The following is a 15,948-nucleotide window of genomic DNA, read 5'->3' as shown; positions in this document are numbered from 1 at the left end:
AAAGAACTTTTTTTCTATAGAAATCTTCTTTGTAGGACAGTTTCCTAATAGAACAGATGCCCATGCAAAACTTCTTTGTACAACATATTTCTACAGATAATTCGATAGTAAAATAGTTTTCTATAGAAAATAAAAAGTTGTCTATACAATACTTTCTCTATAGAAAGAATTGTAGAACAGCTTTCAATATCAAACTTTTCTTCGTATGACAGCTCTCTAGAAAAAGCATAATTTTATAACGGTTTTTATTGATAATTTCGTAGTAGAATAGTTTTATAATAGAAAACATCGTAGTAGAACAGTTTTCTAAAGAAAACTCCTTAGTAAAACAGTTGTTTATACAAACATCTTTGAAGAACTGTTTTTCTATAGAAAACTTCTTTGTAGAACAGTTTTCCATAAAACATTTTCGTATGACAGTTTTCTATAAAATATCATCTGTGTACAACAATTTTCTACAGATAATTCCTCAGTATAAAAGTTTTCTATAAAAAAACTTCTTAGTAGAATAGTTTTATATACAAAACTGTTTAGTGGAACAGTTTAAAGAACTTTTTACTATTGAAATCTTCTTTGTAGTACAGTTTCCTAGTAGAACAGATGCCCATACAAAACTTATTTCTACTACAAATTTTTACAAATAATACGATAGTAGAATAGTTTTCTATAGAAAGCATCTTAGTAGAAAGTTTTATATACAAAACTTGTTCGAATAGCTGTTCTCTATAGAAAACTTTGTAGAAAAGCTTTCAATAACAAATTTCTTCGTATGACAGCTCTCTAGAGAAACAGTTTTTAGATATTTTCTTAGTAGAATAGTTTTATAATAAAAAACATCGTAGTAGAATAGTTTTCTAAGGAAAACTCCTTAGTAGAACAGTTGTCTATACAAAATATCTTTGAAGAACTGTTTTTCTATAGAAAACTTCTTTGTAGAACAGTTTTCCTTAAAAAACTTTTTCGTATAACAGTTTTCTATAAAATATCTTCTTTTTACAACAATTTTCTACAGATAATTCTTAAGTATAATAGTTTTCTATATAAAACTTCTTAGTAGAAAAGTTTTATATACAAAACTGTTTAATGGAACTGTTTTATAAAAAAAACTTTCTTGTAGAACTATTTACAATACATAACTTCTTCGTATAACAGTTTTCTATGTAAAATATATTTTCATAACAGTTTTTATAGATTATAGAACAGTATTCCATATAATACAGTTTCAATATTTCTTTCAAAACTCTATGAAAAATGTTATTCCCACCATCCATTTATCATTATGTTAAAATAACAATTTCGTGGAGAGTAAATTGGGAAATTTTTTAATTTTATACATAAAACTCCCTTTTGATTTTAGAAATAATTAATTATTCCCCTGGCTAATATGCATATTTTATGTACTTTTTGAAAAAATTTCTATTTAGTATAAAATCTTAGTATAAAAAAGGTCAAAGTAACACGAGTATCTAGTATGCACGATTTTAATTTAGTATGAATGAATGAATACCCATTAGATTTAAATAGTATTACGTGCAATAAAATTTATTATAAAATTATTACTATAAAATATTGTATTTAAACTGAAATAAAGGCACGTTTTTTTTAGTTAAATACAATGAAACTGAAAATTTTTACTAGAGAAATTACAATTACAATTTACAAGTAAAAAGGCCTTAATAAGATTTATATTAAATGAATGCTTTGCTCCAATTGTAAATAAAAATCTAGCGGAAAAAATCGAATTCAAAATGTTTTTTTTTTAATTTTTAAGATTCCTCGTTGAGCACTTTTCAAACATAACTTCGAATTCAATATTTAAATAATATTTTAAATTAATTCAGAATCTTGAAATATGTTTTTATTATAAGCTTTATTACCGTTAATAAGCTTAAAAAAAACGCTTAATTTAAATTTAAGCAAAAAAGCTCACAATGTTCCACACTCTTTGTAAAATAAAAATTCTAATTTAATGAGAGAGAGTAAAACACAAACAAGTCTGTTTGTGGGTTTGTTTTTCTTTTGTATATTTTTTCTAAAATTATTTTAAAACTATAATTAACATTAAACGTATTACAACAATGTCTCTATAGTTCACAATATTTTATGTAAAAATGTATGTGTGCAAATGTTTAAAAACAAGACATCATGTAGAAAAAAGAAAACAAAAAAAAATATTCTTAAAAAAATTAAATATTTTATTTGTTTGTTATATTATTGTAATTGTTGTAGTACAATAATACATTTAGTACATGTATAGTATACAACTAGTGATAACACAAATGAGGTCATCTATGTCGGTGCACTTAATTAAAGATACTTTGGAAACACTCAAAAACCACTATAAATTTTATAAAAAAAAACTTTTTCTAAAACTACAAGTGCGCTTGCGTACTTTTTAAAAATTATTTTTTTTATATATACAATATTTTTTTCGATTTTTTCCAAAAATTTTTATGAAAATTTTTTAACACTTTTCTTTTGCTAAATTTTAAACATATTTTTTTAACTTACAAAAATATTTTTGTGTATTTTGAATATATTAATTATTTCATAATTTTACAATAAATGTATTTTTATATATTTTTTTTATTATTGTTGTAATTTGTTTAAATTTAATACTTCAACGCAGCGTTTAACGGTCATGCGTTAAACATAAAAATCACTTCTACACTTTAACGAACCACCCCACCGACTGAGCAGGAGCATTGAGTTGTTTCATTAGTACGTGTGTGCACAGAGAATAAAAGAATAAAAGAAAACAGCAAAGATAGAATAAAAAAACAGAACAGAACAGAATAGAATAAAACAAAAAGTAAATGAGAAAAAAAATCAATAATGTTTACATGTATTTAGTGAAAACACTTCGTTCATAATACGAAAATAAACTACCACCAAGTTTAACTTAGAAGAGCTTTAACGAAACAACCCCACCGCTGACTATCACCACCTTACAACATAAAGGGGCTTTAATGCCTAGAGTTTGTGTGTGTAAATACCACCCTTAAAATAGAAAAAAGGCCAAACAAGCAGTGCAGTAAAGCGCCAGGGAGGGTGGTTTTTAATGTATTTGTTTGTTTTGTTGTTCTTCGTTGACTTAACACTTGCTAGTCATTCTATTATTCTTGTTAATAATTTTATTCAGTAAACGCATGCACTGCACCCTTAAGCTGTCTTGCCTGTCTGTCATTCCATAAGCCAGTTTGCCTATCCCTCCGTCCGTCTGTCTGTCTGTCCTTCTATTGTATGCTTTTTTTCGTGACATGTTATATTCACTTACGCCTCGTTAAAAGTTGTTCTACTTGTTCTGATATAATGAAAATTTTGTGTATCTATACGTTTGCGCTAAACAACACCCCAACCTCAAACACAGACCTTCATCCATCTATCGACACACGTACTACAGCTGGAAAATCTAGATAAAGGAAAATTGTAAAAAAAATCACTAAATAGAGAAAAAAAACACAGGAATAGAAACTGAAAACACCCTGAGTGCAGCACGAGCCAAATAAAATAGAAAAAAAATCTTATGATTTACACTATTTCCAAAGTTATTTTGCAAAAATAATCATTGTTAAACAAATATTTTAAAAATTTCTCTATTATTTGTCTATTTTAGTTCAAAGATTTTCTAAAGATTCATTAGAATCTTCCAATAAATAACATTTAAATTAAAAAACCCCAATACATACAAAAAATGTTACACAGATAAACCTTTCCCACGTATGTACATGTAAACCACAAACAAAATCAATCAGAGTCAGAGCTTATTTGTTACTGACAGCTGGTGTATAAAAATACAATACATTTGTCAAGTCCCATTTGCAGTTTTCTTTTTTTTTCTCGTTACCTAGACAGTACTGTCATTCTTTCGAACCGATACTTTCGACAAGAAGAAAAGTCTTTATGGCTTTCTTTCTTGTCTAAAATTGGTGGAAGACTCTATCAATTCTCACCCAATTATACTGGTAGGTCAACCCCACCCATTGCAAGCGAGGAACGAAATCTACAACGTCGCACTAGAGTGGTATTGGCGCATCTAAGAAAGGGATTGTGTACCCGTTTAAACTCGTACTGTTCTATAATAAACGACACCATTCAAGATCTCTGTCCTGCGTGTGACTTAGGGCCACACAAAGTTCAACACCATTTCAACACAGATGGAACCTGAATTCCTTTGGACCCAGCATACAGATGCGGCTCGTCTACTGGGTTTAGATCTAGCTGTATTAGATAACCAGAGCAAAGAAGAATAGGGAATAATCTAACTATATGTGTAAAACAAAAAGAAGAAATTTTTCTCAAGATAAACCAGATATCGGGAAGCTATACCTAGATATCTGACTAGATTTTTGAACTCTCCATATATTACAGAGATGTAAATACATGACAATAAACATATGCTTTAAGCTAAAATGAACGGAATCGGACATATCGAGCATATTTTTAAACTTTAAACCATTTTACTGATGTTTTCAGAATATCCGATATGGATATAAAAAGAGGTATTTTGCAACTATGTAGTATATAACAGTAAAAAAACTAAATTCACTAGGAACTTGCTTTGATATTTTGTGGAACCGAATCTACATCATCACAATCACTAGAATAATATGATCGAAACTACAGTGGATACCACCAAGTTTGCTAATATCTCAGTCACAACTTACAATATTACAAATTTTATCGCAGATATTTTCTATCCTTTTGATAGAAATCAAATGATTTCTAAGCATGTTGTTTAGATGAAGAGAAATCAATATGATATCTCTTATCCCACTCTCTAAAAATGGATCTATATTTAGGTTTCGCTAGCTAAACTTAGGCTGGTAAGTAGTTTATATAATCGTTAGCAAAATTAACAACTGAGAGCTAGGTGATGACTGAATTGTGAAAATGATAATCAGAGAGTGATGGTAGCAGGAGTATTATCACCTCCACTGTGGTTACTTACAGAATACCGTTCTAAAGATGCCGTTGATGCCATCTTGATGTTTGAATCATAAATTACGAAATTAGTTATGTGCGCGGACGACATCTTACATACTAGTTAAGAATACATACATATATTTCTTTCCACAATGAGTGAAATCATACAGGCTGAAAAAGCGTTAAAGCTTTTATAATTTATAAAACCAGGATAGTTTTACCAGGCGATATCTCTCTATATATAAAATTCTGATTCATCATCACATTTGATGCTAGAAAATTCAAACTTTGACAGATCATTGATCACAACAAATAAGTCCACAAAGTCGGGATTTTTGGAAATTCGAACATTTAGGGGGAAAAAAGGGGTAAATTCGGTAAACTCATATCTCCTAAACTAAAAAAGCTACAACAATATATTAATACATATCGTTATACATTTGAGAAATAAGCCCAGAGGGGTCTGGTACGTTTTTGAAATTTGGGCTTTTTATGGAGCAAACCAGTAAATCCTGTATTTTTGGTACTTTTTACACCCTATGTATCTTTTAAACCAATGAACAAAGAAATATTGAAATTAAAATTTAGTACTTTTTGGATATTCGGTATTTTTTGAATCTAGCTCATTATATGGGGTAAACGGGTAACTTTTTTTTGTACTTTTTTACACCTTATGTATCTTTTAAACCAGTGAAGAAATAAAAATACTTTTAAATAGAAATTCAAATGTAGTACTTTTTGGATATACGAACGTTTAAGGAATGAAAATTGTGAAAAAATAAAGTACCAAAAGGGAGAAACACAATTTTTTGGTAGTTTTTGAATTTTCTTTAATATTGACAATTGAAATATTAATTAAGCATGAAGAGTCCCGAGTTAATGAGAATATATGAAAGGTGACTTTCTGGTAATTTTCCGTTCTTCAAAATTAACGATAATATTGAACCTAGACTCCTAAAATTAAACAATCAGAGACCTGAGTGAATGAAAATCTGCAGAAAAGAATTGTTTGTACTTTTACGTTTTTCAACTGGTACCTTTTGAGTTTTCTATAATATGGAACCTTGAACTATGAAATGAGTAAATAAGAATCTATAAAATAAGGACTTTTTTCCGTTATTCAACTAAAATATATGTAGAATTAAACGATCACCATCCTGGTTAAATGAAAATCTAAATAATTGAACTTACTGGTACTTTTCGTTTCCTAATTGGTACTTTTTCGACATTATAATATTGTAAATGGTGTATTCACAAAATTGTAATTATTGCAAATATTAAATACAAATACAGAAAATTATAAAAATATATATCAAGTGATAGGGTCACTAGCACTTTACATTGCAGTTGTTTAGAATTTTCGGTATAACTGAAAAAAGATTTCTAAAACACGTACATTTATTTGTACACATAAATATACACACATACATACATATATGCATTTATCTATAATCATATCGCGCGATATTTACTATAAGACTGGCATAAACCAAAATAAAACGATTCGAGAAAAACGGCTTTGATTGTTTTAGGTCATTTTATAATTTCTTAAATAACTTCTAAAGAAATCATGGGATTTGAAAAATTAAACCAAATTTAGATAGAAGAGGTTAATATCTATTTCAATTAAATTTAAATTAAATTTTTACGTATCAAATATTTTTTAGGGAATCGATTCAGTAAAACTTCCAGGTTGAAACTCTGTTTTCATTAGTCTCTCTTACTTATTTATGTTCTTGTTGTTTTTTCTAATATTTTGTTTTTCTATCTTTGGATCTTCACACTCTAAAAAGGGAATCACAGTAAAACTTATGGTCTCCGAGTGTGCTTGAACCTTTTTTATTTTGTATTTAGTTCAAAAACTTGAATTTTGAGTTATAACAGTATTGTGGTAAATATGTTATAACTCAATATGTACTTGTAAATTTTTAGTTGTTTTTTGTAAAAATATTTTCAAAACAAATATTCGTATGTAGTATGTCTTCCTGAAAAATTTTAGCTAAAACGAAATTTTTAAATGTTTTTCTTGTGCTTATTACATCTATTTTTAGTATAGACTTTTTCTCTTTGATTTTTTAAAAAGAAACCAAAAGTTTTTGGCTATTTTTCTTTTATAATACCTAAAAAAGAAGTACTAAGAATATATATAATATTTAAGTTTGTTTTTCCTTATCTGCTCATGTGCACCCTGAATGAGCAGAAGATCTACTTCATCAATGCGTTGTTGGTCTAATATTTTATTTTGTATGTTTTACGTTTTTTCTATATTTTTTGTCTTCACATTAAATGCGACGGAGCATTGTTTTGTTTACTTTTCAGTTCCACACACAATCTCTCCCACTGCGCCTATTCCAAATTTTTGATAAACGTTGAGTGATTGTGTCTGTGAGTGCACACATTGAGTGTAGAATTATATAGATCGCATGCTTTTAGAAAAATATTTAATCATCATTATTATTGAGAAAAACTGATTATTGTTATTTTCTCCATTTGGATGTTGTGAAGAAACATTTCTGAATGAATTGTATTATAAAATCGTTTACAAAATTCGGAATATGGACTCAATGACTACTATATATGTAAAATTTCTATCGCAATGAATTGGCGGTTGGTACCAGTTATGGTTAACTGGATTTATACCCTACTTCACTCCAATTTTTAGGCCTTGATATTGATGAACCCCCCAACTAGATTATTGTATAGTTTTAGCTGTCACAACAGCAACAAGATTTATAGTATACGCACAATTGGGACGAACGACGAATTTTTCGGAACGAATATTCGTCGTCAGAAATAGAACACACTTGGGTATATGAAAATGTACACAATCTTTGCGTATGACGAAATTCGTCGTAAGTAACGAACTATGCGATAAGTTTATTTCTATTTCTTAAGCAGACGAACGACGAATTAATTGGGGAAAATTGTTTTAAGACCAATTCCGGTAGCCCGAATTTGCTGAAATTTGGCGGTTGTGAGTACAGCTAATGACAATACAATATTATGTTCGAATATTCGAAATTATATTTAAAAATTCGAAGTTATGTTCGAAAAATTTTTTATGCTCTTAAAATAATTTTTGGGTCATAAAAACTAAAAATAAAATTTTCGAAATTTGAACTTAAGTTCGAAAAATTTTTAAAGCCATTAAAACCAGTTCTCTGGCCCGAATTGTCTGAAATTTGACAGTCTGGAGTACACTTGATGACAATACAATGGTATGTTGGAATATTTAAAATTAAGTTCGAAAATTCGAAGTAATGTTCGAAAAAATTTTGAAGCTGTTTTCTTACTTTTTCCAATTTCGAACAAACAAATTTTGAAACGAATTCGCAGTACGAATAATTAGATTGTGTTCCATTCGACGAATTTACGCAACGAATAGTTGTCGACTAGTTCGTCGTGCTATACGAAATTCGTCGTTCGTCCCAATTGTGCGTATACCATTAAATATCGATTGTTAGGCCTTCGACATACTCAACAAAACTCAAAGATATGCTCACTATCTATTAGAAGTTCACCACAAGATTCCCTTTATATATATATATATATATATATATTCATATACTGACAGCTCCTAGATGGAAACATACATGAAGGCATTAAAAAGACCTTCAGACTCCCAGAGGAATGCAATTTCTTTAAAGCAGAGATCATTTCGAACTATAAAGCGAAGGAACTGATACTGGATCACAACCCTTAGTGGTCTATTGCGACAATTTTTGTCGATTGTCACAATGAACTTACCGGGCACTTTCGCCTATTCGTAGAAATTTAAAAGTTCAGCAATTTTGGACCGATTTAGATTTCAATAAAGTTTGGATAAAGCAATTCAATTAACCCACGCACAACCAAATCGGATAATATATGTATAAGATATAATGAAAATTTGCAAAATTACAAAATCAGGGAAATTCCCATATTGTTTTTTAAAATGCCTTAAATACCAACTACTGCAAATCTAAACACATACACGTTGAACTTAAAGAAAAAAGTGAGCAACTACAAAAAATAAAACAGAAAAAAAAAACAATACTATACAAGTAATGAGAACAAAACAGTGAATACTATTTACAACAACAGCAATTCGAAAATAAACGAAATAAAAAGAAATCAATAAAATACACTTGTGCTGTAATCATCACTTTTCTTTTAGCTTCAGTTCATTTATTTATATTAAAAACATTTTTTCTACCAAATAACCCAAAAGTAAATAAAATTTAGAACAGAGTAGGACAGTGGAAATACGTACATATGTATGTAGATAGTACTTACGCAAACGCATACAAAAAAATATCAATCAGGGGGTGAACGACTCTAGTGCTGAAAAGCAAAATGAGTGTGCGTAGTCATAAAATAAATAAATCCAAAGAATAACACACCACAATGTCTGAGTGGATTCACACAAAAATAGTCTAATTGGAACTGTACCTGACATGAGGCACGTACAAAATATTCTTTATAAACAACCCTCTACACAGGGGATGGTTTATGTGAAATAAATACAAAATAAATAAGAAATTCGAAAATGTGTAAAATGTGTCATGAAGTCTTATTAGAGTTGATAGTAATAAGGTTTCTGCTTTAGCAAGTTCTTCTTCATTCTTTAATACTTTTAAATTTAATACCAACTACGCTAAAACTTGCAAATTCCGTTATTGTATGAAAATCACAGAATACTTCAAAACAATTTCTAAACATATAAAAGCTTATGTTCAAATATAAAAAGATCCGAATTATATTACAGAATTTTACTTCTATTCATGTTGCTATGTGCAAATTTCAAACATTATGTATTAATTTAAAACGTAACCGTCTTAGATCCAGAAGATCTCGAAATTATAACAATGTGTTAGGAGATCAGAACACTCACTATAGTATCTAATTGAAAACCCGTATTTCTATGACTAGTGCACCATATGTCTTATTAATGCTCTGACTGCAATCGGACTATCGACAAAAATTGTCACAACGGACCCCTAAAGCATTGAAATCCAGTATCAGTTCCTTCACTTTCCAAATCGCAATGATCTCCGCTTGTAAGGATCTGCATTCCTCTGGGGATCTGAAGGTTTTTTTATATCCAGTGTCAGCAATGTTAACATCGACACCCGTGTCAGTATCCATCACGGATCTGTCAATATATGTATATTGTTTATAGAGGACCTATAGCGTTCGCATTGGGTTCTAGATGTCACACTCATTACATGGTGCTCAATAGAAGACAAATATAGTAGGATATGCAGAACCGCTAATAGCTTTATTGAGTATCTTCTTATAGCTGCCCATTTCCTGCCTGACAATACATACAAATATAAGTATGAATAGTCCTAACAATCGATATCTTAATAAAGTTATGTATCTTACCTGGTTGCAACCATCAATTCATACCTATAGAAGTTTTAAACGTATAGTTGTCATTCAGTCCATTATTTATTCTTTTCACAATATTTTTCTAAGCGATAACTGCAGCGGCAATTGCTATAATGAGAAATCTCACGCTGTAATTTATAAGTTGACCATCCGACGATTTGAAAATTCGATCAAATAAGGTTTTATTAACTTCAAGCCGTTTGAAACTGATTCGTTTTTAAATCAATATAGTAAAATCTACATTTTATTAAATTGATTTATCAAAACCTTTTCCTAATTCCTTAAATGGGTCGAAATGTTTAAAAGTTTATAGATTTTCATATAGCCATCAAAAAGATGCTGATATGATTCGTTAGCAGTAGTAGTAGTATTCAACAAGTTTATAAAGCATTTCAGTAGGCTGTCCTGAGAAATAGCTTTCTTGTAAATTTAATGATGTAAATGATGCATCTTCATACACTGAACACGTTAAAGTTCTAAGGAAACAATAAGAAACGAACAGAGATTTTATATGAACAGAGTAGCTTGTCGGATAAAAAGCGCCAGCACTGATCATAAATTAATATAAACAATTGAGAAAGTTACATATTTATACAAAATACAATTTAACAATATTTTACAAAGACGTAAAATAAGCATGTGCTAATTTTGCCATAAACAAAAAGGCATACTACTACATATTTAATAAAAAAAAAAAACAACTTAATAATTTAGGGACAGAGGAAGGAATGAATGGACGATTGCTAGTGTGGCCACAGCTGGAGTTGTGTTTGTTATGGTACTCGCTGCCACTATGGTGGCAATAAGACTGTTTGCTGACGATACTAAAGCAGAGACGGAGCATAAATAAATTAAAAGTATGATATTAAAGGCCTGCATTGAGCATGCATAGAAATGGGACATACGCAAAGACATTGTTTATGGAAACATTATAGAGTGCCGGCAAAAAATCGCGCATCAATTGACAAGTACAAACAAAATAGGAAAAAAACTAAATGATAATAACACACACATACTATTCCCACCTTTAGAGAATTTTAAGACGATTAGAATAACTAAAAAATAAAAAGGCAAATAAACGCTAACTCTAGAGCTGACTATACAAAACTTTAAGGGAACAACTCGAAACTTGTTTGATGACAGAAAACATATTAGTAATTCAAAGGCAAACGGTAGTATTTACTGCAAATATTTTAACGGTAATTTTGTTAAAAATTTAAAAGAAAAACTGTTGCTTTTTTAAAGAGTTGAATAAAAAAAGTAACGAATAATGTGTTTAAAAAGTGTTGAAGAATTGTTTGAGGAATTTTGTATTTGTTTATTAATTTTATTAGTTTAATTAAGAGAAAAATTAAATAATTTTACTTTGCATTTATTTGTGTAACAGAAATTTTGAAAAAAAAAGAAATTAATCAATATCTGTAAAATACCCACAAACATACAGAAAAGTAATTTTACAAAACAACAACAATTTTTCATGTGGTAACTGAACAGTGTGGTCAAACAAACGTTTTTTTATTTGCGAATAAATGAAAATATATTACAAGGTTTTGGGCAAATATAAAAAATCCAATTTTTAAGACCGATATTTTTTAGTTTTTGATAAAAATTAAGTTAAAGTTAAGAAATAAGTTATAAGTTAAAAACAAGTATCTCAAAATATCATTATAACGCGTTTCGTAGAATTTTGTTAATTTAAATTATTTCTAAGGTGTTAAATGGAACCAGTTCCAGTAGCAAGTGTTTTGCACTAGTTCTAAGAATTAAATGAATGTACCGAGTTTAATAAATTAATGTTTTCCTAATATAATTAAATCTATAATAAAAATTCTACAATAATTTCTTAACCCTTAAATGCTTAGCGTACCATATATGGCACATGTCTTTAAATAAGTTTAATTCTAACTAAATTCAACATAAATGAGGAACAGTGTGGCCCAAATTGATTTACATAGTATAACATTTCATAAAAATACCATTATGAACCTTTTCTGAATTAAATCAGTGATCAGTAACGATCTTATTTGTAATTTTAAATTTGTTCATATTTTTTGGGTTAAGACTCTTTGTGAAAAATTTCATTTCAAACTTCTTGTTGTTAATAGTTTAGTTCAAAAGTAGGACATAATGATCTTCTGTTTCTGTTGGTCTGATATAGCTCATTTTCAATACCAAACAAACCTTGTCAAACTGATGATAAACACCATCTTTTTATGTTGCATTTCAGAAATAGCTTAACCTTTATTAATTTCCCGATCTGATTTTAAATCGTCTTCTTTAAAATATAATAAAAATTTTAATTATTTGACAAAATTATATTTTCATTCTTGAAGCGGACCTCATGCAAATAAAGGTTAAAACTGGTGTCAATAGTGACAATTTCAAACAAAAAATAATTCTATAATTGGTCATAAGAGGGTTAATAATTTTAAACAAAATTCATTTATTAAAGCGGGGTTTTGAACCGTTGCAGAATGTTCACTTTTAAGGTTCGAAGTAAGTATTTTGAAAAAAGTTATTGGCCATAACGCCAAATACGAAAGAGTACAGAGAAAAACATATATTTTGAGATTTAAAAAATTGAAATTAGAAGTTTTCTATTTAAAAACTCTCCAATAATAATGCAAATATCAGTATTACAAACTATATTTAAAGACTTGTTTGGCTCTACGTTCAAAAAGGACTATGTAGGATTAATATTTTTAAGCGTTACAAATCTCACTTCTACCTTTGTAGGGTGCAAAAAAGCGCCCAATTATTTCTGATGTATTGTGATGAATTGATTGTATTGACATCACTTTTCAATAAAATGGTTATGTAGAAAAGAAAAACAACAATATCAAAACAACTATGCAAAGGGTGCTCCCAACAATCACCCCCTTAAAAAAAACTAAAATTCTTTGGTTTTCGTTTTTATTGTTGTTTTTAACCATTTTTACATCACAATCTATTGAACACAAACAAACTCATGCAAATGCACTACACAGGAAAAAACAATAACAACACAATAATCATTATTATCATCAACGTTAAAGTGTAGATACACACAGAAAGAACATTTCGATTTTTCACCAAAAAAAGGAAACACATAGAAACACACACACACTAATTGGGCAAGGAAAATTTTACCACCTCCAGGCTCTGGAAAAAATATACATATGCATTTGAAATGTTTTTTAAACAACATCTCCCATTGAGTTAAAGGCCACACCAGACTACGATTGCCCCGAAATCCAATTCACTAAGAGACCGCGCATCATGATTTTGTTTTTATAATTTTATAGATGAATGAGTTTTCTTGTACCCCCAACGTTAGAACAAAGTTTATATATGAAGTATATATTCTGTCTGATTTATTATTTACTCTTCTAGGCTGATTGGCATGTCTGCCCACACAATTTCTATGAAATTCTTTCATGGAGCAGGCAGGCCCAGTTGGGCTACCGTCTGTCACGTCTGCGTACGCTACGCACCTGCGTGTAAATTTTGTTGACAAATTTTTCTTTTCAGATTTTCCACAAAAAACTTTACAATTTTCACGTTCTTGCACTATTTTACATTGTACTGTTGCGAATTTTAATATATTTTCACAAAATTTTCACAATTTTATTGAGAAAAAACTCGACATTTTCACGCAAATTGAAAAATTTTTTCGTTCTACTGCGAACAACACGAAAATGGAAGACAAACGATTGGGGTTGATTGTTAAATATTTTATTTTGTATGAAAAATGTATAAAGAAAGAACATTTGAAACAGTGAATAAAAAATACAAAAAAAAAAAAGAAATTGCGGGGGGTGTGTTGGGTGGCGGAGAAAGAACGAATTATGAAGAATGAAAGAATATGAAGAAAAACAACATATGTATTGAATCGATAACTCACATCTCAAAAAGTTCTAAATATAGTGCCATCTATGTGTGAAATGCATATTTAACATCCATTTGTTGCCATCTGTTGAGGCATAGATAGCAGTGTAAAGAAACCCCTATTTGTGTCAAAGTATTTGCAGTGTTGCCAGAAAAATTTTGACTCATGACCCCAATCTTAAGCTTGATGTCCCCACAAAATTCCCATTTTGAAATTAAATTCCTCGTAGTTTAATCCAACATTTGTTCATGAAAAGCACTCATGTTCGTTCGACGCAAATATATCCCATATTCCAATTTGTTTTTTAATTTCTATGAAAATGCGGTTGATTATTTCACTAAAATAAAATATTCTTTAAATCCCCTAATGGTCCCATTCTTTATATGTAATCGCTTGAGACTATATTCTATTAGACAAATCAAAGATACCTTTTTTTGATATATACTTAACTTAAATATGTTTTTGTATTTATTATCCTTCCTACGACATTAAACTTTTCCTTATAATCCAAAAATTTACGATTTTGAAATTTCTTTAGAATTTTGCATTTATTCAAAGAGTATATGTACCAAACTTCTCCAAATCGGAGAAAAATAGTGGAAAAATTATAAAAAAAAACCCACAAATTTTACGAAAGTTCCCAAATCCCTCCCTAAGAAAATCTGTCCCAAATTAAACTTTAAATTCCCACATCTGGCGACATTGGGGATAGTTTTTTTATTTACTCTGCAGGTAGCTCACAGCCGTCTAAATTTACGGTTGTTGTCTTTGCTAAGTTTGTCTTGACAAACACAACCAATGATAAAAGGGGGTTCACTTTTGTGATAAAGCAGTTAAATACTTGAGGCAACACAGTAGGTCGGTAATGCACTGACCATTTTCTTGTAACGGTTTTTGTGGTGAATAAAATTTATTCACCACACCTCGAAAACTCCCCACACCACGAACTCACAACGGCGGAAACTCGCCACATCTAAATTTTTACTTTTGTTATGAAATTAGATTTTTTACAAAAAAATTTTTGCAAAAAAGAATTAAAATTTTTACTAAAAAAATTCTAAATTAAAAAAAATAAAAAAAGTATTCGAAGGACGCCCGGCCATTTATTTAAGAGTAGAAATTAGGGTGATCGACTCGATTTTTCAACCGGTTTTAAAACCGGTTTTTTCTGCTTTACCAGTGTCGGTTTTTTTTAAATGTTGATTTTTCGAATATCAAATAACCCGGTTTTTTCACTTTTTAAAAACCGGTTTCGAATACTTTTATTTGCTTTGTATTCAAAGATTATTTAAATGAAATTTTGAAGTAAATAATACAGCCCGTTTAAATTTTAAAAATATTCGAGTCCAGGAACTAGGATATATTTTTCTAAAGCACCATTGGTTAAACTTTTTTTAATTTTCCTAATTAATTAAAAAATTTTATTTGTAAAATTAATAACTGTTTAATAAAATTTTATTAATCTTAAGATTATATTCCAATTACAATAATTAATTTACCGCTGAAATATTATGGAAGTGTTGGAATGCCTATGCAAATTTCCTAAACAGGGCTTTTAAAATAAGCTATGATTACCTTATGTTTAACAGAAGTGTCCCACTTTTTTCCTAATTTTTTTATATTAAAGAAATAATGTAAATCAGACGACTAGATCTAAAGTTATAATCTTTTAAACTGTTAAAAATCATTTCGGGCCATGGTTTATTAATCAAATTTAAACATAAACATTAATTTTTTCAAATTAACATATATTTTTTTATTTATTATGAAAAACCGGTTAA

The 15,948-nt window shown here is 29.1% G+C and overlaps 1 protein-coding gene across 9 annotated transcripts in view; it reads right to left on the bottom strand.

The window, feature by feature from the left end:
• Positions 1 to 14,037, bottom strand: part of LOC119616022 (DNA-binding protein Ewg) — a 35,148-nt gene extending 21,111 nt beyond the window's left edge. For 8 of the 9 annotated variants that reach the window (XM_037972158.1, XM_037972161.1, XM_037972159.1 and 5 more), the window contains exon 1: positions 13,773 to 14,037. The gene's annotated coding sequence lies outside the window, so the exon portion shown is untranslated. Of the gene's footprint in view, positions 1 to 13,663 lie in introns of all 9 variants that reach the window. The other variant, XM_037972154.1, reaches the window with a different exon arrangement.
• Positions 14,038 to 15,948: the final 1,911 nt, after the last annotated feature.

The sequence above is a fragment of the Lucilia sericata genome, unplaced genomic scaffold, assembly GCF_015586225.1.
Source record: "Lucilia sericata isolate MDLA Ls3-8-SP2 unplaced genomic scaffold, ASM1558622v1 Contig000053F_arrow, whole genome shotgun sequence".
In the NCBI taxonomy this organism is placed as follows: domain Eukaryota; kingdom Metazoa; phylum Arthropoda; class Insecta; order Diptera; family Calliphoridae; genus Lucilia; species Lucilia sericata.
The sequence above is the reverse complement of the archived record's forward strand: the minus strand, read 5'-3'. Positions and strand labels throughout refer to the sequence as shown.